We start from the raw sequence: 22,836 nt of genomic DNA on the forward strand, positions 1-22,836 counted from the left end.
GCAGGTTCGAATAGGCAACGTGACCTCGTTTTGACACTGGGGATGCAGGTTCGAATAGGCAACGTGACCTCGTTTTGACACTGGGGACGCAGGTTCGAATAGGCAACGTGACCTCCTTTTGACACTCGGGACGCAGGTTCGAATAGGCAACGTGACCTCCTTTTGACACTCGGGACCCAGGTTCGAATAGGCAACGTGACCTCCTTTTGACACTCGGGACACAGGTTCGAATAGGCAACGTGACCTCCTTTTGACACTCGGGACGCAGGTTCGAATAGGCAACGTGACCTCGTTTTGACATTCGGGACGCAGGTTCGAATAGGCAACGTGACCTCGTTTTGACACTTGGGACGCAGGTTCGAATAGGCAACGTGACCTCGTTTTGACATTCGGGACGCAGGTTCGAATAGGCAACGTGACCTCGTTTTGACACTCGGGACGCAGGTTCGAATAGGCAGCGTGACCTCATTTTGACACTCGGGACGCAGGTTCGAATAGGCAACGTGACCTCCTTTTGACAAGGTTGAATAGGCAGCGTGACCTCCTTTTGACACTCAGGACGCGAATTGGCAGCGTGACCTCCTTTGACACTCGGGACGCAGGTTCGAATAGGCAACGTGACCTCCTTTTGACACTCGGGACGCAGGTTCGAATAGGCAACGTGACCTCCTTTTGACACTCGGGACGCAGGTTCGAATAGGCAACGTGACCTCCTTTTGACACTCGGGACGCAGGTTCGAATAGGCAACGTGACCTCGTTTTGACACTCGGGACGCAGGTTCGAATAGGCAACGTGACCTCGTTTTGACACTCGGGACGCAGGTTCGAATCTTGCTACGAACGCCAGAATTACTGTATATTTTTTCAATTTGGATCTAAGGTTTTGTAGTGACAAGCACATCCGAAAAGTGTGAAGAATTCGAGGAGTTGGGAGGGCATTGTGGTCATTATAATTACGTACGGTTGTAGATTCTGTTGGCTTCTTCAAGAAAATTAATATCCTTTATAATGTCAGACCTAACCAGGTAGACGGTACGATCTGGTAAATTTTTGATATTTAGACTTAGCCTTGCTATTATGTATCGTTTCATCTTGATCATGTGATGCTTGTATCTTTTAATAGTCGCTATCCCTTGTGTACCCACTTTGCAAACTTTTGGCAGCTGAGAGTCAAAGAATTTTAGTGTCGTCAGTGCTGTTATTATTATTATTATTATTATTATTATTATTATTATTATTATTATTATTATTATTATTATTATTATTATTCAGAAGGTGAAACCTATTCATATGGAACAAGCCCACCACGGGGGCCATTGACTTGAAATGCAAACTTCCAAAGAATATTAAGGCGTCCATTAGTAAGAAGTCAGGGAAGGTGAAGGGAATTACAGAGAGATCCCACTTATTAAAAAAGAGAAAATAAATTAATAAATTCCTTTAGCCAACTATCTCCTTTTTTTGCATATGTTTGTTTGGAAGTTGGCGAAATTCGATTTCCACAGTGACTGTCAGTTATGTTTAGGATCCTGATTTTAAAAATATCAGTAAACTTGAGTACTTTGTTGTCATACGGGTTAGGACCAGGTTTAATACGTGTGAACGGATTATTTTATAATAAGATAGCACTTTACTCATTTCATAGGAATCGAATCAAAATCTTTATCTGGTAACCTGTAATAAATGTCTCTCCAACTGATACTTTCCAATAGTTTCCATTTAACTTTTCTTGCAAAACCTCATGTCCACTCCTTACATTTAAACATCAGTTATATTCGATTTAAAAGAGTGAAAAACTGCAGTTATATTCGATTTAAAAGAGTGAAAAACTGCAGTTATTTTCGATTTAAAAGAGTGAAAAACTGCAGTTATATTCGATTTAAAAGAGTGAAAAACTGCAGTTATTTTCGATTTAAATGAGTGAAAAACTGCAGTTATATTCGATTTAAAAGAGTGAAAACTGCAGTTATATTCGATTTAAAAGAGTGAAAAACTGCAGTTATATTCGATTTAAAAGAGTGAAAAACTGCAGTTATATTCGATTTAAAAGAGTGAAAAACATCAATTATATTAGATTTAAAAGAGTGAAAAACTGGAAACAATTCTACTCTCTCTACGACAAGCACTGCAGTGTACAATGCATGTTGCAAGAACATCATAATATGTCTAATATAACCACTACTTTGAACGTAGGGACCCTTTTTGATAGATCCCTCTTAAGTAACTTTTATAGGAGTTCATGAGTTGATAACTGCATTGTTTTTATTGCTTTATTTTCATTATAGTCGAGTCACCTGCATAAAAATTGTTTACGAGATAATACTCAATCAGACTTATTTCTACCAAAATTGGACATATTAGGTCCTCTTGCAACGTGCAATGCTCTTTTAAAGTGAATATAATTGATGTTTACATGTAAGGAGTGAATATGAGGTTTCGCAAGAAAGTTGAATGGAAACTATCGGAAAGGATCGGCTGAATAGGTTACTTTGAAAAGGTTAATATGAAAAGAGAAAAGTACCGTTTTATTATGAATTAAATTTGTCCTAATTAAAGCGCCTGGTGCTCACAAGTACAACAAAGAATTAGAGTTTACTGATATGTGGAATATCAGGAATCGAAGCATAACTGACAATCCGTATGGAAGTGTCAATATTACCAGACACCTGATAATCGAAGCATAACTGGAAATCCGTATGAAAGTGTCAATATTACCAGACAATCTCGACGATCACCAAAAACACACGACGGAAAAAATGAAATAGGAAAAATTAATGACTTTAGTAAGATATTCATTTACATATAAGAAGATTATTTCTTTTTTCTTGTTCAGTGTGTCAACATTTTGGAGTTAAAATTCGACCCCTAAGCTTAGAGGAACTTTGAACTTTTCTATCAATATAACATGTTCATTGTGGACGAGAGCTGTAATTTCTGAGTATAAGAGAATCTATTTGCAAATTCTGCGTCGATAATGATGACTTGGAGTTAAAATTCGACCCCGAAGCTTAGAGGAACTTTGAACCTTTCTAACTGTTTCTGTCACGTGTTCAGTGTGGGGACGAGAGTTCTAATCTTTGAAAGTAGAGAAGTTATTTGCAAATCGTGCTTTGGTAATCATAACTGCCTTTGTCCGCCGAGGTCCCCTTTATCCCCTTGTGTAATCCAGTCGCATTATTGAACAGTGTCTGTCTAGACGCAACGTCGTTGGCTAGATACATCCGTTTATATATATATATATATATATATATATATATATATATTATATATATATATATATATATATATATATATATATATATATATATATATATATATATATATATATATATATATAATATACATGTGTGTGTACAGTATATATATATATATACACCTTTGATATAAATCTTGCAGTTTAATGATTAAGAGACTCTCCTCTCGAGAAAGAGCCCAGATCCACTCTCCGGTCGTGTTAGGAAGATAGGGGCCGTTACAAGCTAAATCCCAATTTGGCTCCGGGAATTAGGTACTGCTAGTTAGCCGAATTTGGTAGGGAGAAGCCAGGTTAGAGTGTAGAAGGTTCATCCAGGATTACTGATATGGAAAGACTACAGGCGTTAGTTGAATATATATATATATATATATATATATATATATATATATATATATATATATATATATATATATATATATATATATATATATATATATCACTGGGCTAACTTCATCCTAAACTACACATTGTTCCGTTTCTTTAGCATACTTTTAATGCAGTCAGCACTGTCGTAAAACTGGTTTTTTCTTCCCCGTGTCAAATCGCTTTTTTATCATTTTATTTTTAACCTTTTTACGAAGACAGCTCTGACGCAAGAAGTGTGTGGACTCCCATCTCCCAAAGCAGGGAGATATGAAAACAGAAAGAAGAAATGTTTTCATTTTGATAATGGTGGACGACAATTTGAAGCAGCTACGAACCAAGAAATCACCCCGGGGGCAATCACCCAAGGGGCGAGGCGGGTAGGGCAGGCAGGACGCCAGCTTTTCTCGGTATTGGGAGTCTTTGAGGCTCTTCCTGAAATACAAATTCCAAAGGGGAGGTCTTTCCCCTTCAGCTTCCGTCCTGGAAAAATTCCTCACGCTTTCCTGGTCTGGAATGGCTGAACTGACTTCTCTGCTGCTCAGGTGAGTGAGTACAAGTGAATCATTATGGGGTGGCGTTATCTGCGCGGCGTTTCAAAGAGTCGTTTCTTTGCCGGCGTCCCTACGGCCCCTAGCTGCGACCCCTTTCGTTTTTGTTACTGTTCCACCGTTCGTATTCTCTTTCTTCCGTCTTACTTTCCTCTTCCCCTCCTGATAGTTGTTTCGTTTTTCGATGAATAGCAGTTTTTTTTATGCAGTTAAGGTATTTTTTTTTATTGTATACAGGCAGTTTTTTGTGCTGATGATGACCATGAATTATAGCTTCTTAAATTTAAGTCTTATGAACAGTTCTTCTGTATGTGCTATACTGTGACTGTGAATTATAGCTTCTTAAATTTATTTAAGTCTTATGAACAGTTCTTCTGTATGTGCAAGTATTATTTTCCATTGCACTGAATTCCTTATCTGTGTAATTTCTTCGCATCAGAATAGTATTTGTTGTGTTAATTTTATATTTAAACTTATTTTTGCTTAGGTGTTGTCACCTCCTAAGGAGAGAAGGCCATAAAACATTGGTTTTCCTTTTAGTTTTCTATAAAAGAAAACTATTGAAATGGCTTTTTGTCTGTCCGTCCGGCCGCAGATCTTAAAAACTACTGAGGCTAGAGGGCTACAAATTGCTATGTTGATCATCCACCCCCCAATCATCAAACCTACCAAATTGCAGCCATCTAGCCTCAGTAGTTTTTATCTTATTCAAGGTTAAAAGTTAGCCATAATCGTTCGTCTGGCAACGATATAGGCCAGGCCACCACCTTCCGTGGACCCAGGCTCATACAGCATTATACCGAGACCACCGAAAGATAAATCTATTTTCGGTGGCCTTGATTATACGCTGTAACGGCTGTACAGAAAACTCGATTGCGCCGAAGAAACTTGGTTGCACTTTTTACTTGTTTTCATTTGCCCTGCAGTGGCCGGCTCGAAGTGGGCTGTTTTGCATAAGATAACAGACGTTCTGTTGTGGTTGTAATTTAGATGCCATTAATTTCTCTGCGTTGCAGAGTCTTTGGTCGTTTTTGTTTTTCATTTTTTTTGTTTATCAAGAATATTTGACGTGAGAGTTAATGAATACTGGTGTTGGTGCTGAAGAATACTTTTTCAAAGTGTAGGAAGAATAGAATTGTTGTTTCCGTGAATATTTAACACTGTCTTTTATAGTCATTTCTTGTAACAAGAAAATGTATTTTGATTATATTAACTTAAAATGGTAATAATATTAATATCATCTGTGGCGATTAATTAGCTATTTTTTTACGCATTCCAACATTTTATGCTACAGTTTTTTTAAAACGAAGACGTCGGGCGGGGAGGTTATAAACACGTAAAAAATGCGCCGAAGTTACTTCGGCGCAGTCGAGTTTTCTGTACAGCCGCTGCAGCGTATAATCAAAGCCACCGAAAATAGATCTATCTTTCGGTGGCCTCGGTATAGTGCTGTATGAGCCGCGGCCCGTGAACCTTTAACCACGGCCCGGTGGTGGCCTATCCTTTATTGTTGCCAGAAGCACGATTATGGATAAATTTAACCTTGATAAAATAAAAACTACTGAGGCTGGAGGGCTGAAATTTGGCATGTTTGATGATTGGAGGGTGGATGATCAACATACCAATTTGCAGCCCTCTAGCCTTAGTAGCTTTTGAGATCTGAGGGCGGACAGAAAAAGTGCGGACAGAAAAAGTTCGGACAGAATAAAGTGCGGACGGACAGACAAAGCCGGCACAACGGGTTTCTGTTACAGAAAACTAAAATTGATTCATCTCGTAATGAAAATAAGCTTTCATCTCGAGTTTTTGCCTATTTTCCTTTTCGAAGTGTAATCCAATTGCGGAGTTTTATCAGCAATTGTCCATTTTCCTAATCAGGCTTAAGGTTCGTTATGCATTCGAGGTTACTGTGATTACAAAAATGTACAAAACCAAAGCCTGCTGGCAGATTTCTTTTACGGTGTTGTAATTATAATAAGGTTTAATTATTTCTTTAACTACGAAACACTTGAGTTGAAGGTCTTTCTTGGGAGTTATTCCAGTCTTTGGTTTCACTCCTTCTGCTTGCTTTCATCATCAGTTCATGACTCAAAACTAATGACTGTATAGTTACGCTACATTTTGTGCACCTTTGTTCTGTCTTATAAAATGCCTAATATCCTAGGCTGTTTATCTGTAGGTATTGCCTCACTAATCCTACAGCATCCTTAGACTCGTTCTTAGGGACTAGAAAGCTAGCAGTTTTACATTTCTAATCTAAAACTTTTATTATTTTCATCTCGCTCAGAAAGCAGTTTCAAGTACGTCGTAGACGTAGTTGCAATATCTATTGCTACCTTGAAAGAACACCAGGGGAAAGAAGTAGCCTCAGGTAAACGTACTTCGAAGAAAATAATTATTTCTTGAAGCTTTAGAAATGGCCGGGATTTTCCACGCCTGGGTGTAAGCATGCAACGTAACGGCGTTGCATTGAGTCGCAGGCCGGAGAAAAAAATCTACGCGACACTGATGAGAGTTTATGTATGCAAATGTTAATCCAATGTCCTAGTTTTCATAGGCTGATGCGAATACCGGTTTAGGAAAAATCCACCTGGATGGATTTTTCCTCTCCCTCCCTTCCTTTTTTTTTTCGGGGAAAGGGGGCGGGGAGGAGTTTGCTTTGGAGCCAATATGCAGTACATATGCATTTCTTTTCAGTGTCACCGGCGATCTTAGCGGTAATGCTGTAAATTAGTAAAAAAAGGATACGTGGAGCCTTTCTTTTCTTCATTTTGGTCTTGTCGAATTTTTTTCATTCCGTTTTTGGTCTTGTCGAATTTCCGTTGACATTGGTACTTGTTGAATTCTGTTGCCATTGTACTTTGTTCCGTTGCCATTCTTGTTGAATTCCGTTGCCATTGGTACTTTGTTGAATTCCGTTGCCATTGGTACTTGTTGAATTCTGTTGCCATTGGTACTTTGTTGAATTCCGTTGCCATTGGTATCTTGTTGAATTCCGTTGCCATTGGTATCTTGTTGAATTCCGTTGCCATTGGTATCTTGTTGAATTCCTTTGCCATTGGTACTTTGTTGAATTGGTATTGGTTTGTTGAACTCCGTTGCCATTGGTATCTTGTTGAATTCGTTGATTGCCATTCGTATCTTGTTGAATTCCTTTTGGTACTTTGTTGACATTGGTATCTTGTTGAATTCAGTTGCCATTGGTACTTTGTTTTGTTGTTCTTTGTTGCCATTGGTACTTTGTTGAATTCCGTTGCCATTGGTACTTTGTTGAATTCCGTTGCCATTGGTACTTTGATGAATTCCTTTGACATTGGTATCTTGTTGAATTCCCTTGCCATTGGTATCTTGTTGAATTCCTTTGCCATTGGTATCTTGTTGATTGGTATCTTGTTGAATTCAGTTGCCATTGGTACTTTGTTGAATTCCGTTGCCACTGGTATCTTGTTGAATTCCTTTGACATTGGTACTTTGTTGAATTCCGTTGCCATTGGTACTTTTTTGTTGAATTGGTACTTTGTTAAATTTGGTACTTTGTTGAATTCCGTTTTGTTGGTACTTTAATGAATTCCTTTGACATTGGTATCTTGTTGCCATTGGTATCTTGTTGAATTCCTTTGCCATTGGTATCTTGTTGAATTGGTATCTTGTTGAATTCCGTTGCCATTGGTATCTTGTTGAATTCTGTTGCCATTGTACTTTGTTGAATTCCGTTGCCATTCTTTGTTGAATTCCGTTGGGATCTTGTTGAATTCTGTTGCCATTGGTGTCTTGTTGAATTCTGTTGCCATTGGTATCTTGTTGAATTCCGTTGCCATTGGTATCTTGTTGAATTCCGTTGCCATTGGTACTTTGTTGGATTCCGTTGCCATTGGTATCTTGTTGAGTTCCTTTGCCATTGGTATCTTGTTGAATTCCTTTGCCATTGTTATCTCGTTGAATTCCTTTGCCATTGTTATCTCGTTGAATTCTGTTGCCATTGGTATCTCGTTGAATTCCTATGCCATTGGTATCTTGTTGAATTTCGTTGCCATTGGTACTTTGTTGAATTCCGTTGCTACTGGTATCTTGTTGAATTCCTTTGCCATTGGTATCTTGTTGAATTTCGTTGCCATTGGTATCTTGTTGAATTCCGTTGCCATTGGTATCTTGTTGAATTCCGTTGCCGTTGGTATCTTGTTGAATTCCGTTGCCATTGGTATCTTGTTGAATTCCGTTGCCATTGGTATCTTGTTGGTATCTTGCCGTTGGTTGAATTTGCCATTGCCATTGGTATCTTGTTGAATCCGTTGCCATTGGTATCTTGTTGAATTTGCCATTGGTATCTTGTTGAATTTTTTGCCATTGGTATCTTGTTGAATTTCGTTGCCATTGGTATCTTGTTGAATTCCGTTGCCATTGGTATCTTGTTGAATTCTTTTGCCATTGGTACTTTGTTGAATTGCCATTGGTATTGTATCTTGGTATCTTGTTGAATTTGGTATCTTGCCATTGGTATTTGTTGAATTGCCGTTGGTATCTTGTTGAATTCCGTTGCCATTGGTATCTTGTTGAATTCCGTTGCCATTGGTATCTTGTTGAATTCCTTTGCCATTGGTATCTTGTTGAATTCCGTTGCCATTGGTATCTTGTTGAATTCCGTTGCCATTGGTATCTTCTTGTTTTGGTATTGTTGTGCCTTTATCTTGTTGAATTGCCGTTGGTATCTTTGGTATTCGTTGTTGGTATCTTGTTGAATTCCTCCATTTGCCATTGGTATCTTGTTGAATTCATTGCCGTTGGTATCTTGTTGTTGGTATCTTGTTGAATTGTTGATTGGTATCTTGTTGAATTCCGTTGCCATTGGTATCTTGTTGAATTCCGTTGCCATTGGTATCTTGTTGTTGTCCGTTCTTGTTGCCATTGGTATCTTGTTGAATTCGTTGCCGTTGGCCATTGGTGCCATTGGTATCTTGTTGAATTCGTTGCCATTGGTATCTTGTTGAATGCCATTGGTATTTGTTGAATTCCTTTTCTATTGGTATCTTGTTGTTGAATTCTTTGCCATTGGTACTTTGTTGAATTCCGTTGCCATTGGTATCTTGTTGAATTGGTATCTTGTTGAATTCCGTTGCCATTGGTATCTTGTTGAATTCCGTTGCCATTGGTATCTTGTCCGTTCTTGTTGCCATTGGTATCTAGTTGAATTCCGTTGCCGTTGGTATCTTGTTGAATTCCGTTTTGACATTGCCATTGGTATCTTGTTGAATTCCGTTGCCATTGGTATCTTGTTGAATTCCGTTGCCATTGGTATCTTGTTGTTGATTGGTATCTTGTTGAATTCCTTTGCCATTGGTATCTTGTTGAATTCCGTTGCCATTGGTATCTTGTTGAATTCCGTTGCCATTGGTACTTGTTGGTTGGTAATTGGTATCTTGTTGAATTCCGTTGCCATTGGTATCTTGTTGAATTCCGTTGCCATTGGTATCTTGTTGAATTCCTTTGCCATTGGTATCTTGTTGAATTCCTTTGCCATTGGTATTTTGTTGAATTGCCATTTTGCCATTGGTACTTTGTTGAATCGTTGCCATTGGTATCTTGTTGAATTTCTTTGCCATTGTATGTTGTTGAATCTTGCCATTGGTATCTTGTTGAATTCCTTTGCCATTGGTATCTTGTTGAACATTGGTATCTTGTTGATTTCCTTTGCAATTGGTATTAAAGTATCTTGTTGAATTCCTTTGCCATTGGACAACGGTCTACATACATAATCTATCTATAACGATTGTGCCTTTGAAGTTCTCATCACTGCAGAATCAGTATTTGATGTTAATAGAAATTCATTTTTGCGCTTCGATTACAAGGAAGTTTTTTTTTTTTTTTTTAGTTAGACGAAATAAGGAGGGAGGGGAAACTACACATATCTAAACATGAGTGGGGAAAACACAGAATCTATTACTTGGAGTTCAATCTGACGATTCTACCTGAGGAATCTGTTGTTTATATATATATATATATATATAGATGCATTTAGATGCATTTCATTCACAAAATAGCCACACAACTTCACTCTGCATATATATTCATATTACTCGTATTAAGCTTCAGTGAGGGATGCTTTAGATTCCAGATTCTTAAACTGACAAAGTACAAGCTTTCAAGAACTTACAATCTTCTTCTTCTTCTTCTTCTTCTTCAGGTACCGATGCACCGGGCATATATGTATGTAAAGATTTATATATGTATATATATACATTATATATATATACTGTATGTGTGTATGTATATGTATATTATATATATGTATATATATGTACGTATGTATGTATAACTTAATCACGAAGATATGGAAGTGATGAATGTATAAATTTTCCTCCGTGGCATTTGCTTTCATATATATATATATATATATATATATATATATATATATATATATATATATATATATATATATATATATATATATATATATGATGATTGCAATCACTTTAGCGTGACTCGTTTATCACACATTACCACAAGTGAAAAATAAAGAGATGGATTGTAGGTCCTGACCGGTTTCTTCCTCTTCGTCAATGGCTTGGAAATAAAGTCGAAACTGGTCAGGGCCTACACCCCTGTCTCTTATTTTCACCTGTGGTAATGTGATTATATATATATATATATATATATATATATATATATATATATATATATATATATATATATATATATATATATATTAAGACCAAGTGACATAAAATTAAGAAAGTGAATAGGTACAGAAGGACAAAGGGCAGTAGTGATCACCAGTCAGTCATTGCCACGCAAAGCTAAAATCAAAAGCACCCAAAAATCACAAGACACATTGAATAATAAGCAAAAGGAAAGGTTTACAACAAGCAGACCCATTTTAGAGGGGGAACAAAGAACATAGGTAGATTGCGCTAAGTAGTCAGGTCTAGTTAGTGAAGCTTAACGAAGATCAAGAAAAGATAAAAATATTTGGGTAAACAGGGTCTCCTGCTGATGATGTTGACAAAACCAAGTCGGTTGCTCCCAGAGTGACATTGGTGTTAGCAGGCTAGCCCACAGAAATATTAATGAAAAATTCGCAGGTGAGAAGAAACAAGTAAAGAATGCGTCCAAGTTTCTTCGGCGCAATCGAGTTTTCTGTGCAGTAGCTACTGCGTATAATCAAGGCCACTGAAAATAGAGCTATCTTTCGGTGGTCACGGTATAATGATGTATGAACCGCGGCCCGTGAAACTTTAACCACGGCCCGGTGTTGGCCTGTCCTATATCGTTGCCAGATGCACGATTATGGCTAACTCTCTTAAATAAAACAAAACTTCTGAGGCTAGAGGGCTGTAATTTGGTATTTTTGATGATTGGACGGTGGATGATTAACATACCAATTTGCAGCCCTCGACCTCATTAGTTTTTTAGGATCTGAGGGCGTACAGAAAAAGTGCGAACGGACAGCCGGCACAATAGTTTTCTTTTCAGAAAACTAAAAGAGGAAAATACCGGTTAAAAGAAGGAATGGGTCAATAAAAACATCAGAATGGGGTGGAACATTTTTCTGAGGTCATGAATAAGAGATATGGGGTGGGGGGTGTCTTGGTAATCTGATTAGTATTGCAGAAGCTGACGAAGACCTGAATGTGATTATGAATAAATTCACAATTTTTAAAGTGGAATCAATCTTAAAGAAACTTGGCAGGTGGAAAACACCATGTTATGATAAAATCACTGCAGAGACGGTTTGAGCTGAAGCTGAAATGACGCCTGGTATGCAAATCAGGCTGTTTTGTGGAATATGAAGTGAGGAAACGAAGTCAGGTGATTGGGAATTGGAAGTCGTCGCCAAGGCACCAGAGGAAGGCGACCTGGCTGAATGTGGTGTACTGTAGAAAAATCACACCGAAAACGGTTGTAATGAAAGTCTCCTTTTAACCTCTTTCTCAATAAGTTAGAGAAAGAAATTGATAATTGGCTTCGAGATGAACAAGTTGGTTTAAGGAAAGGCGGCAGTTCGCAGATTAGATTTTTGTTTAAAGACATTGTACAGAAGTATATGGAATTTAAATTTAAAATCCCCTTGTTGTCACTGTCGATTGCAAGAAAGCATTTGACAGCTTTCACACACCAATTTTATGGAAGGTTCTGCGTCACTATGGCATTCTTGTTAAATATGTACAGCTTAATATCCGCGAAGGAAGTAGTTGCAAAGTAGAAGAGGTGGAGATGAAAGGGAAATGGAGATGGCTTGGACATGTCCTTCGTATAACCCCTTGGAGGCAAGTGCTTTTCACTTGGAGGTAAGTGCTTTTTTCTTGGAGATGAGTGCTTTTCTCTCGGAGATAAGTGCTCTTCTCTTGGAGATAAGTGCTCTTCTTTTGGAGATAAGTGCTTTTCTCCTGGAGAGAAGAGCTTTTCTCTTGGAGATAAGTGCTTTTTCTTGGAGATAAGTGCTTTTCTCCTGGAGATAAGTGCTCTTTCTTGGAGATAAGTGCTTTTCTCTTGGAGATAATTGCTCTTCCCTTGGAGATAAGTGCTTTTTCACTTGGAGAGATAATTGCTTTTCTCCTGGAGATAGTGCTCTTTTGGAGATAAGTGCTTTTATCTTGGAGATAAAGATAAGTCTTTTCTCCTTCTCTTGGAGATAAGTGCTTTTTCTTGAGATTCTTTTCTCCTGAGATAAGTGCTCTTTCTTGAGATAGTGCTTTTCTCTTGGAGATAATTGCTCTTCATTTGAGAGTGCTTTTCTCTTTGAGATATGTGCTCTTTTTTCTCTTGAGAGAAGAGTCTTTTCTTCTCTTGAGATGATCTTGAGATACTTTTCTCTTGGAGATAAGTGGTCTTTCCTTGGAGATAAGTGCCTTTCACTTGGAGATAAGTGCTCTTCTCTTGGAGATATGTGCTTTTTCTTGAGAAAGAGTCTTTGTTTTTTCTTTGAGATGAGATAACTGCTTTTCTCTTGAGATAGATGGTGGAATTTCAACGAAGCTCTTTCCTTCATGCAGCGTTGGGCACCGCTGGCCTGGAAATGCCAATGATTTAGGGCTACTAATGCTTCTGATTCCAGTCAGAAGAGCTTTCATGGGGGATTTATGAACTCCTTTGTGTAATGAAGTGCCTCCAAAATGGCTGTTCCCCGGGGGATACCAGTTACAGTGTTCCTTTTGTGTTGTCAAGTTGTCGATGGTACTGAGGGTTCATGCAGCATGGCATAAAGTCTTTTGCCTCTCGTCTGGTCCCTTCAGTCTCTTCCGGATTAGCTGCCAAAGGTCTTCAACTGTGCCTGGCTTTAATTGTACCTCATTCAGTATAAGAAAAATGACTTGTTGCGAGTCTAGGAACGTGACTCGCCAGTCTCATCAAACTAATTCTTTTTGATAAAAGCAATAGTATTTTTTAATCTTTCATCGTGAATCATGGACCTAGATTTATGGATGTAAACGCCTCTTACTACTTTACATTCCTGTGGCGCGCTTTCTCTCTTTTTCATTTGTCATTCCCTTAGCTGTAACCCCATTCATTCATAGTACTGTACCTCCGTTCGTATTCTCTTTCTTCCATCTTAACTTTCGTCAACTCTCTCCTGAGAAGTGTTTCCACATTATTTTCAGCGCTGAATGACCTCACAGGTCCCAGCGCTTCGCCTTTCGTCTAAATTTTGCGTTCCAGTTCCAATTCCAGAAGATAAGTTTTAACGTGCACTTAACAGAAAAGCTGATGAAAGTCAAAAGAATTGATAATCTTCAATGTGTGGCGATAGTCTGGGCCAGTTTCGACTCCCTACCTGTCTGTCTGTATGTATGTATGTCTGTTTGTGTTTGCCTGTCTGGGAGAGTTAGGGTGATATCCGAAGCGAGACAACACGTCTCGTGTGTCTTGTGTCATCCGTGACGGATGAGGCGTGAGCTGCCCCCTTCATATTAGATCACAGGCTAGAAGCATCTCCCAGGAGGTGGGTGTATGTGTATATATATATATATATATATATATATATATATATATATATATATATATATATATATATATATATATATATATATATATATATATATATATATATACTATATATATATGTAGTTCCAGGTTCCAACTTCTTTTTATGACCTGTGTGGCGTGGTTGGTAGCGGTATTGTCTTTCAGTTGAAAGACGCATGGGTTCGGTCCTGGTGTGATTCAGAAATTTATTTCCGTTCCACGCACGCGATTGTGTGTTGATTATTTCTATCACATTCACTCAGAAAGGAGAATTCGAATGAAGTGCTGTCAGTTTGGGCACTGGTGAGTCGGGAAGTTGGGGAAAGCGCGAGAGAGAGAGACAGACAGAGAGAGAGAGGAAGAGAGAGATTGAGGGAGAGAAAGAGAGAGAGAGAGAGATCCTGATGACAAACAAATCCTATGAATATAAGTATGATTTTGAACTGGTATGTTTTATAGAATTGAAGTGCATCAAACCGCAATACGTATTTAAAAGGTGTCCCCGCTTTTAGTTTTATTTAAAAGAAAGCTCTTGAGATGGATATTTGTCTGTCCGTCCGCACTTTTTCTGTCCGCCCTCAGATCTTAAAGACTACTGAGGCTAGAGGGCTGCAAATTGCTATGTTGATCATCCACCCCTCCAGTCATCAAACATACCTGATTGCAGCCCTTTAACCTCAGTAGTTTTTTATCTTATTTAAGGTTAAAGTTAGCCAAAATCGTGCGTCTGGCACCGCTATAGGTGCCAACAAGACAGGCTACCACCGGGCCATGGCTGAAAGTTTCATGGACCGCGGGTGAGAGTTTCATGGGCTGTGTCTGAGAATTTCATATGGCATTATACGTTGTACAGAAAACTCGATTGCGCCAAAGAAACATGGCCTATGAAACTCTCAGCTGCGCCCATGAAACATTCAGCCACGGCCCCGTGGTGGCCTGTGTTGTTGGCTCTATAGCGGTACCACACGCACGATCAAGGGTAACTTTAGCCATAAATAAAATAAAAACTAATGAGGCTAGAGGGCTGCAATTTAGTATGTTTGATGATTGGAGGGTGGATGATCAACATACCAATTTGCAGCCCTCTAACCTCAGTAGTTTTCACTTTTTTTTTACTAGGCATTGTCTCTTTTAGTGCAAGTGATTGACTGTTTACTGTCCTAATGCAGTGTTCATTATGAACACTGCAAGACGATTTAATTCTTTTGTTTTGTGAACTGAAGTTGCATGCAGAACTTTTTTTCGATCATCTTTGAATATACTTTAAAATTTATATCATTGTGCAATAACTTTAATCGTTTTGAAAGAAATTATATTCAGAAAAATTCTGTTACAACGCAGGCAGTCTCTTGAGGCAATTTCTCTTCCCTTGAGAAATTCAATTTGAGTCTTATAGACTGCTACCTTGTCTTCGAGAAATTTTATGGCATTATTATTAAGTATTAGATTTATGTGGAATAGCAGGGTGAATATGGAACAGTAAGGTGAATATGGAATAGTGAGGTAAGGTGAAGGTGAATATATGGAATAGTGAGATGACAGCAAGGTGAATAACTCATTTGAATATAAAATACTGGAATCCTAATATGGAAAAAATAATGTGGAATAGCAAAATATATGAATTAGATATTGTAACTCATTTCCTGTATACGTCCTAACTGAAAAACTCCTTCCGTTATATGTCGCATCTTCCTTTGCTACCTAACTAGAACCTCTCAGAAATGAATCCCAAGAGCATAACAAGTAAAAAATGCGCCGAACTTTCTTCGGCGCAATCATGTTTTCTGTACAGCGTATAACCAAGGCCGCCGAAAATAGATCTAACTTTCGGGGGTCTCGGTATAATGCTGTTTGAGCCGCGGCCCATTAAACTCTCAGCCGACAGTGGTGGCCTGTGTTGTTGCGTTGCCAGAAGCACGATTATGGCTAACTTTAACCTTAAATAAAATAAAAACTACTGAGGAGGCTAGAGGGCTGCAATTTGGTACGTTTGATGATTGGAGGGTGGAGGATTAACATGCCAATTTACAGCCCTCTAGCCTCAGTAGTTTTTAAGATCTGAGGGCGGACAGAGAAAGTGCGGACGGACAGACAAAGCCGGCACAATAGTTTTCTTTCACAGAAAGCTAAAAACAGAGAATTCTAAAGCATGCTTGAGCAGCTGTCTTCCCAAATGTTCCCTGACCGCGTGATTGATTGGTCCATTTGCGAGCGAATCCAATGTTCTCTCTCCCTCACGACCCTGGACCAGAAAGATTTGTATAGAAATAAAATCAGAGTCACATTCAGGGATAACACGGAGGGAGTCTCGGAACCCTGAGATAAGGGTGATTTTTAAAAGTCTTTTGGTTGTTTTATATAGTAAATTTAAGGTACATGACTGGCCCCCTTTGCTCAAAATTGCAGAAACTGTGCTGGTAAAGATTTTGGTATCTGTAGTCTTTTGCAGGTAGCAATTTTTAATAATTTGATCAATTTAAAAAACTAAATATGTAAAAAAAAAAAATTAAAATAAAGAGGCTTTGTTTATCGGTTATATGAGTGCATGTCTTTTCCCAGAACATGATAGAAATAGCCTTAATTATTACTAAACGTGATCCCTAGAACCTAAAGCCTAGATTTTCATTTGTTAAATTTAAAATCAGGACATTATGCAAAAGAAAGAGGGTATGCTTGTCGCTTGCACGAGTGCTTGTCTTTTCTGAGGACACGATAGTGCTGCAAAGAACCTTAAGTAATGCCTACAGTGCACCGTATGAGGTGCACTGACGGGCCTACCCTCCGAAGGGGGTCACAATCCCAAGATTGCGACGTGGGATCCGGGAAGCTGAGTGCTTGACCTTGTTGCAGAAAGTGTTATATTATGTCAGTTCCACTTCCAATATAAATGTAAGGCCTTTGCGCCTGTTATTAGTTCATTTGTCAAGTGGAACATGGGTCTCTCTCTCTCTCTCTCTCTCTCTCTCTCTCTCTCTCTCTTTTAATTTTGCTTATTTAGATGCGAGTGCGCTGGGTTATGTCACTTTGGCACGGCACGCAAGTGGCCTAATGGTGATGATTTTAATTACTTAGTGCTATCTGTCTATCTATCTATCTATCTATCTATGTCTGTCTGTCTATATATGTATCTATCTGTATATCTATCTATCCATGTATGTTTTATATGTATATCATATTTATATATATATGTATATATATATATATATATATATATATATATATTTGTGTACTGTATGTTTGTTTGTATATATGTGTTACATAAGCACAGGGACTCATATACGTTGTGTAATAAGATCAGCTGTTATACCCAGTAACTCACTGGCGTAAAAACCTGGTAACCAAAGCGTTCCATACTGCTTCGACCGCAACAGTTTTCGTAAATAAACGTAGTAATATTAAAAATTCTAAGACACAGTCACATACTTTCATTCTATTCCCTGTAATTGATCCACTCGTCGCAAAGCAACGTCAAAAGGCAATAAAACAAAACTGTAAAATGCCTTATATTGATGATGAAACGTTTCTAAAGCATCAGGCAATTGCAGCACAGCGTGATGAAATATGAATTACTTTCTTCTGCCAATTTAATTCAAGGATGTTCGTTTTTTTCTGGAAGGTTTCTGTGACTACCCCTTACGCTTTTACTCCAAACTTTTACCAAGTTTTTCATTTTTTCTTTGTAGACAAGAGCTTTTTATAACTAATAATTGAAATGACTGACTTTCGCCTGCTTAATTCAAAGAGGTTCTTTATTTCTCTCAACTTTTATTGTGTCGTGTTTTTTCATCTGTCGACAGGAGCTGTTTATAGCTAATAATTGGGTTACAGAAAAAATTACCCCAAAATATCAGTTCTCGGAGTCTCTCTTGGTCCAGTGACCCTCTTCGGAGGTAGTGCCGTCAGTGCATCTTAGAATTCTTTTCAGCTTTCCTCGGCACCTAGCTGCAACCTCTTTCATTCCTTTTACTGCACCTCCGTTCATATTCTCTTTCTTCCATCTTCCAATCCACCCTCTCCTAACAATTGATTCATAGTGCAACTGCTTTGAGGTTTTCCTCCTGTTACGCCTTTCAAACCTTATTTACTGTCAGTTTCCGTTTCAGCACCGAATGACGTCATCACAGGTCCCAGGACTTTTCAATTCTGAAGCATCAAGCAACTGCAGCGCTGCGCAATGAAATTTGAAATGACTTTTATCAGTTTTATTTAATGAGTCTCGTCATTCCTGCAAGGTTTCTGTGACTCGCTACGCTTGTTTCTGTCCGCTGTTATTGCATTACGTTTTTTCTTCTGTGGAAAGGAGCTATTCATTGCTCATAATTGGGTAACAGAAGAAGCTTGCCAGAAATATATCAGTCCTCGGAGTCTGTCGCAATAATGTGGCCAAAGACTGAAATAGCCTCGTTATTTTTAGCGAGGGTTTTTTTTCTCTTAGCTTTTATTTTATTATCATTTTCCTTCGTAGACAAGAGTTATTTATAACTAATAATTGTTACAGAAGAAATTACCCCCCAAAATATTAGTCCTTTGAACTTCTCTCTCTCTCTCTCTCTCTCTCTCTCTCTCTCTCTCTCTCTCTCTCTAGTTTTGAGGCCAGAGACTTTTAACTTTTTCCTCTGTAGACAAGAGTTATTTATAGCTAATAATTATTACAGAAGAAAATTACCCCCCAAAAATACCAGTCCTTTGAATCTCTCTCTCTCTCTCTCTCTCTCTCTCTCTCTCTCTCTCTCTCTCTCTCTCTCTCTCTCTCTCTCTCTCTCTCTCTCTCTCTAGTCTTGAGGCCAGAGACTTTTATCATATTAACTTTTTCCTCTGTAGACAAGAGTTATTTATAGCTAATAGTTATTTCAGAAGAAAATTACCCCCAAAAATACCAGTCCTTTGAGTCTCTCTCTCTCTGTCTCTCTCTCTCTCTCTCTCTCTCTCTCTCTCTCTCTCTCTCTCTCTAGTCTTGAGGCCAGAGACTTTTATCATATTAACTTTTCCTCTGTAGACAAAGAGTTATTTATAGCTAATAATCATTACATAAGAAAATTACCCCCAAAAATACCAGTCCTTTGAGTCTCTCTGTCTCTCTCTGTCTCTCTCTCTCTCTCTCTCTCTCTCTTAGTCTAGAGGCCAGAGCCTTTTATTACATTAACTTTTTCCTTTGTAGACAAAGAGTTATTTATAGCTGATAATTATTACAGAAGAAAATTAGCCTCAAAAATACCAGTCCTTTGATCTCTCTCTCTCTCTCTCTCTCTCTCTCTCTCTCTCTCTCTCTCTCTCTCTCTAGTCCAGTAGCTAAAGACTGAAATCAGCGAAGAGAAAAGACTTCCCAAGCAAAGGCACAATCAAACCAATGACAGTCCGAAGCAGGAGTCAGACGGTGGCATCTGCACAACACGGCTATGCAATGGTAGCTGACCTTTAAGCAACAGCAACAGGAACAGCGGCAGTAGTAGTAGCAGCAGAAGGAGCAAGCAGGCTCCTGTCTCACTGCAGCAACGTGTCAGGAATTAAGTCGGGCGTTTTCCGACATTCCCGCTTTTCAAGGAGCAAAAAAAAAAAAAAAAAGGGTAAAAGTTACTCCCGACTACAACTGTCCGAAGTTTTTTAATTCTCTCTCTCTCTCTCTCTCTCTCTCTCTCTCTCTCTCTCTCTCTCTCTCTCTCTCTCTCTCTCCTTCGCTGGGTCCCTTCCTTCATGCTTCTTTCGGGTGAGGTCCCGAGAGCTACTTCGAATGATGTTCGCGCCGACTTGTTGACTGCGGGCGTCGTGGTTTTATGCTTGTTGCAACCGGGCGTTTTTATTATTATTATTATTATTATTATTATTAGTACTAGTAATGTTATTATTATTATTATTATTATTATTATTATTATTATTAGATTTACCTGTGGCAAGGATGTTACGCATTTGTTTCTTTGTCTCATCGCTTGTTTATGCAGACACGATTTTATTATTATTATTATTATTATTATTATTATTATTATTATTATTATTATTATTATTATTATTATTATTTTGAGATTTACCTCTTCCAAGGAGGTCATGCGTTTGTTTCTTTGTTTGTTTGTCTCTTAGGATGTTTATACAAAAGTGATTTTATTATTTTATTATTATTATTATTATTATTATTATTATTATTATTATTATTATTATTATTATTAGATTTACCTCCTCCAAGGAGTTCATGCGTTTGTTTATTTGTCTCTTAGCCTGATTAAGCACAAATTGGAGTTTTACCATTTGACCCAAAGTGGGCCTCGTGACTTGCAACAAGTGATTACATCTTGGGACCCCCTACGGAGGTAGTGCCGTCAGCGCACCTCGTGCGGTGCACTGTAGGCACTGTAAGGTTCTTTGCAGCGTTCCCCTCGGTCCCCAGCTCCAACCCCTTTCATTCCTTTTACTGTACCTCCGTTCAGATTCTCTTTCTTCCACCTTACTTTCCACTGTCTCATAACAGTTGATTCCATGGATTCGTAGTGCAATTGCGAGGTTTTTCTCCTGTTAAAACTTTCAAATCTTTTTGCTTTAATTTCCATTTCAGCGCTGAATGACCTCATAGGTGCCAGCACTTGGCCTTTGGCCTAAATTTTATATATTCTGTTCAGTTCTTTTAGGGAGTGGTAGGAATTTTCTGACTGTCTGAGGGAGAAGCGGTCTTTAGAAGGGGAATTCTTACCCTGTGGGTTGTTTTGGGGGGGGAGGGGGTTGAAGGGGACAGTTTTTGGTCTGTGGACCCTCTTGACCAAACCGGTGATTGATTGTCTTTATTGTTATAATTATTTTTGTTGGTGCGTACTCTTAATGAGTCCTAAACAATCAGATGAAAAAAAAAAATACCTAAATTTATTATCCAGCTTTTCATTCATTTACCCATATTTTCCATTCATTGTGGGTGTGTGGTTCCTAGCTGGTGGTTGACGCCTCCTCTAATTGGTTTTAAAACTTTTTTGGGAAGGCCATTCGATTCATTTTTCTCCGTTGACATAAGTTGGCCCAATTACTCATGAACAATTCCGAAAATGTTTTTTTTTTCTTGAATGCTACAATCACCACAGCATGTGCTGTGTGTGATAGATGAAAACAGTTGGTACGTTGGATGCCTCACTAAAACATTTTATTAGTTTTCTGTAAAAGAAAACTATTGTGCCGGCTTGTTCTGTCCGTCCGCACTTTATTCTGTCCGCCCTCAGATCTTAAAAACTACTGAGGCTAGAGGGCTGCAAATTGGTATGTTGATTATCCACCCTCCATTAATCAAACATACCAAATTGCAACCCTCTAGCCTCAGTAGGTTTTATTTTATTTAAGGTTAAAGTTAGCCATAATCGTGCTGCTGGTTAAAGTTTCATGGGCCGCGGCTCATGCAGCATTATACCGAGACCACCGAAAGACAGATCTATTTTCGGTGGCCTTGATTATCCGCTGTACAGAAAACTCGATTGCACTGAAGAATCCTCGGTGCATTTTTCACTTATTTTTTATTTGTTTTGTACTCTGTTTGCAAACCGAAAGTGATATTATATTTCAAACTTAGTGGGCGTAACATTACATAAGAGGGCGTAATGTTAGTGGGCGTAACATTACATAAGAGGATTCTTAATTACTGGACATTGCCATGTTTACCTGTGGAATGTCGAGCAAAGCAGTTTTATTAAGTTCTAAAGGAGAAAAGCCTGAAATGGTAAAGTGAAAGTTAAGGGTGATATGTTTCCTGACCGGAACCTGAAGTTAAACTCTGAAAGAAACAAGTAAAAAAATGCGCCGAAGTGTCTTCGGCGCAATCGATTTTTCTGTACAGCCGCTACAGCGTATAATGAAGGCCACCGAAAATAGATCTATCTTTCGGTGGTCTTGGTATAATGCTGCATGAGCCGCGACCCATGAAACTTTAGCCACGGATCGGTAGTGGCCTATCCTATGTCGTTGCCAGAAGCGCGATTATGGCTAACTTTAACCTTAAATAAAATAAAAACTACTGAGGCTAGAGGGCTGCAATCTGGTATGTTTGATGATTGGAGGGTGGATGATCAACATACCAATTTGCAGCCCTCTAGCCTCAGCAGTTTTTAAGATGTGAGGACGGACAGAAAAAAGTGCGGACGGACAGACAAAACCGGCACAATAGTTTTCTATTACAGAAAACTAAAAGTGCATAAATAATGAACACTCTTTTATTCAATGAAAGACGGGGAATATAATGATGAATTCACTTAAGAGGGAACGCTATCAGGGAGGGAATAATTTGAAAAATAGAAAGTTTTAGACAATGTTTAGTAAAGAAAAAGTACTTAATGTAATAATGGGAGGTACCTTTGATAAGATAAAGCTTAAATTTTTTAGTATTAGTATTATCAGTTTAAAATTTGATGAGAAGTTGCTGTTATGAGTATTATGACAGGTACTTAGTGTTATGTCGTACTTTTTTTTAGTTTTCTGTAAAGGAAAACTATTGTGCCGGCTTTGTCTGTCCGTCCGCCCTCAGATCTCAAGAACTACTGAGGTTTGACGGCTGCAAATTGGTATGTTGATCATCCAACCTCCAATCATCAAACCTACCAAATTGCAGCCCTCTAGCCTCAGTAGTATATATTTTATTTAAGGTTAACGTTAGCCATAATCGTGCGCCTGGCAGCGATATAAGACAGGCTACCACTGGGCGCGGCTCATACAGCATTATACCGAGACCACCTAAATATAGATCTGTTTTCG

At 38.4% G+C, this 22,836-nt stretch overlaps 1 protein-coding gene across 40 annotated transcripts in view; it reads left to right on the top strand.

The window, feature by feature from the left end:
- LOC136840690 (nucleolar protein dao-5-like) overlaps positions 1 to 22,836 on the top strand; it is a 1,019,029-nt gene that overhangs the window by 221,951 nt on the left and 774,242 nt on the right. The window lies entirely within an intron of this gene.

The sequence above is a fragment of the Macrobrachium rosenbergii genome, chromosome 8, assembly GCF_040412425.1.
Source record: "Macrobrachium rosenbergii isolate ZJJX-2024 chromosome 8, ASM4041242v1, whole genome shotgun sequence".
Classification (NCBI taxonomy): Eukaryota; Metazoa; Arthropoda; class Malacostraca; order Decapoda; family Palaemonidae; genus Macrobrachium; species Macrobrachium rosenbergii.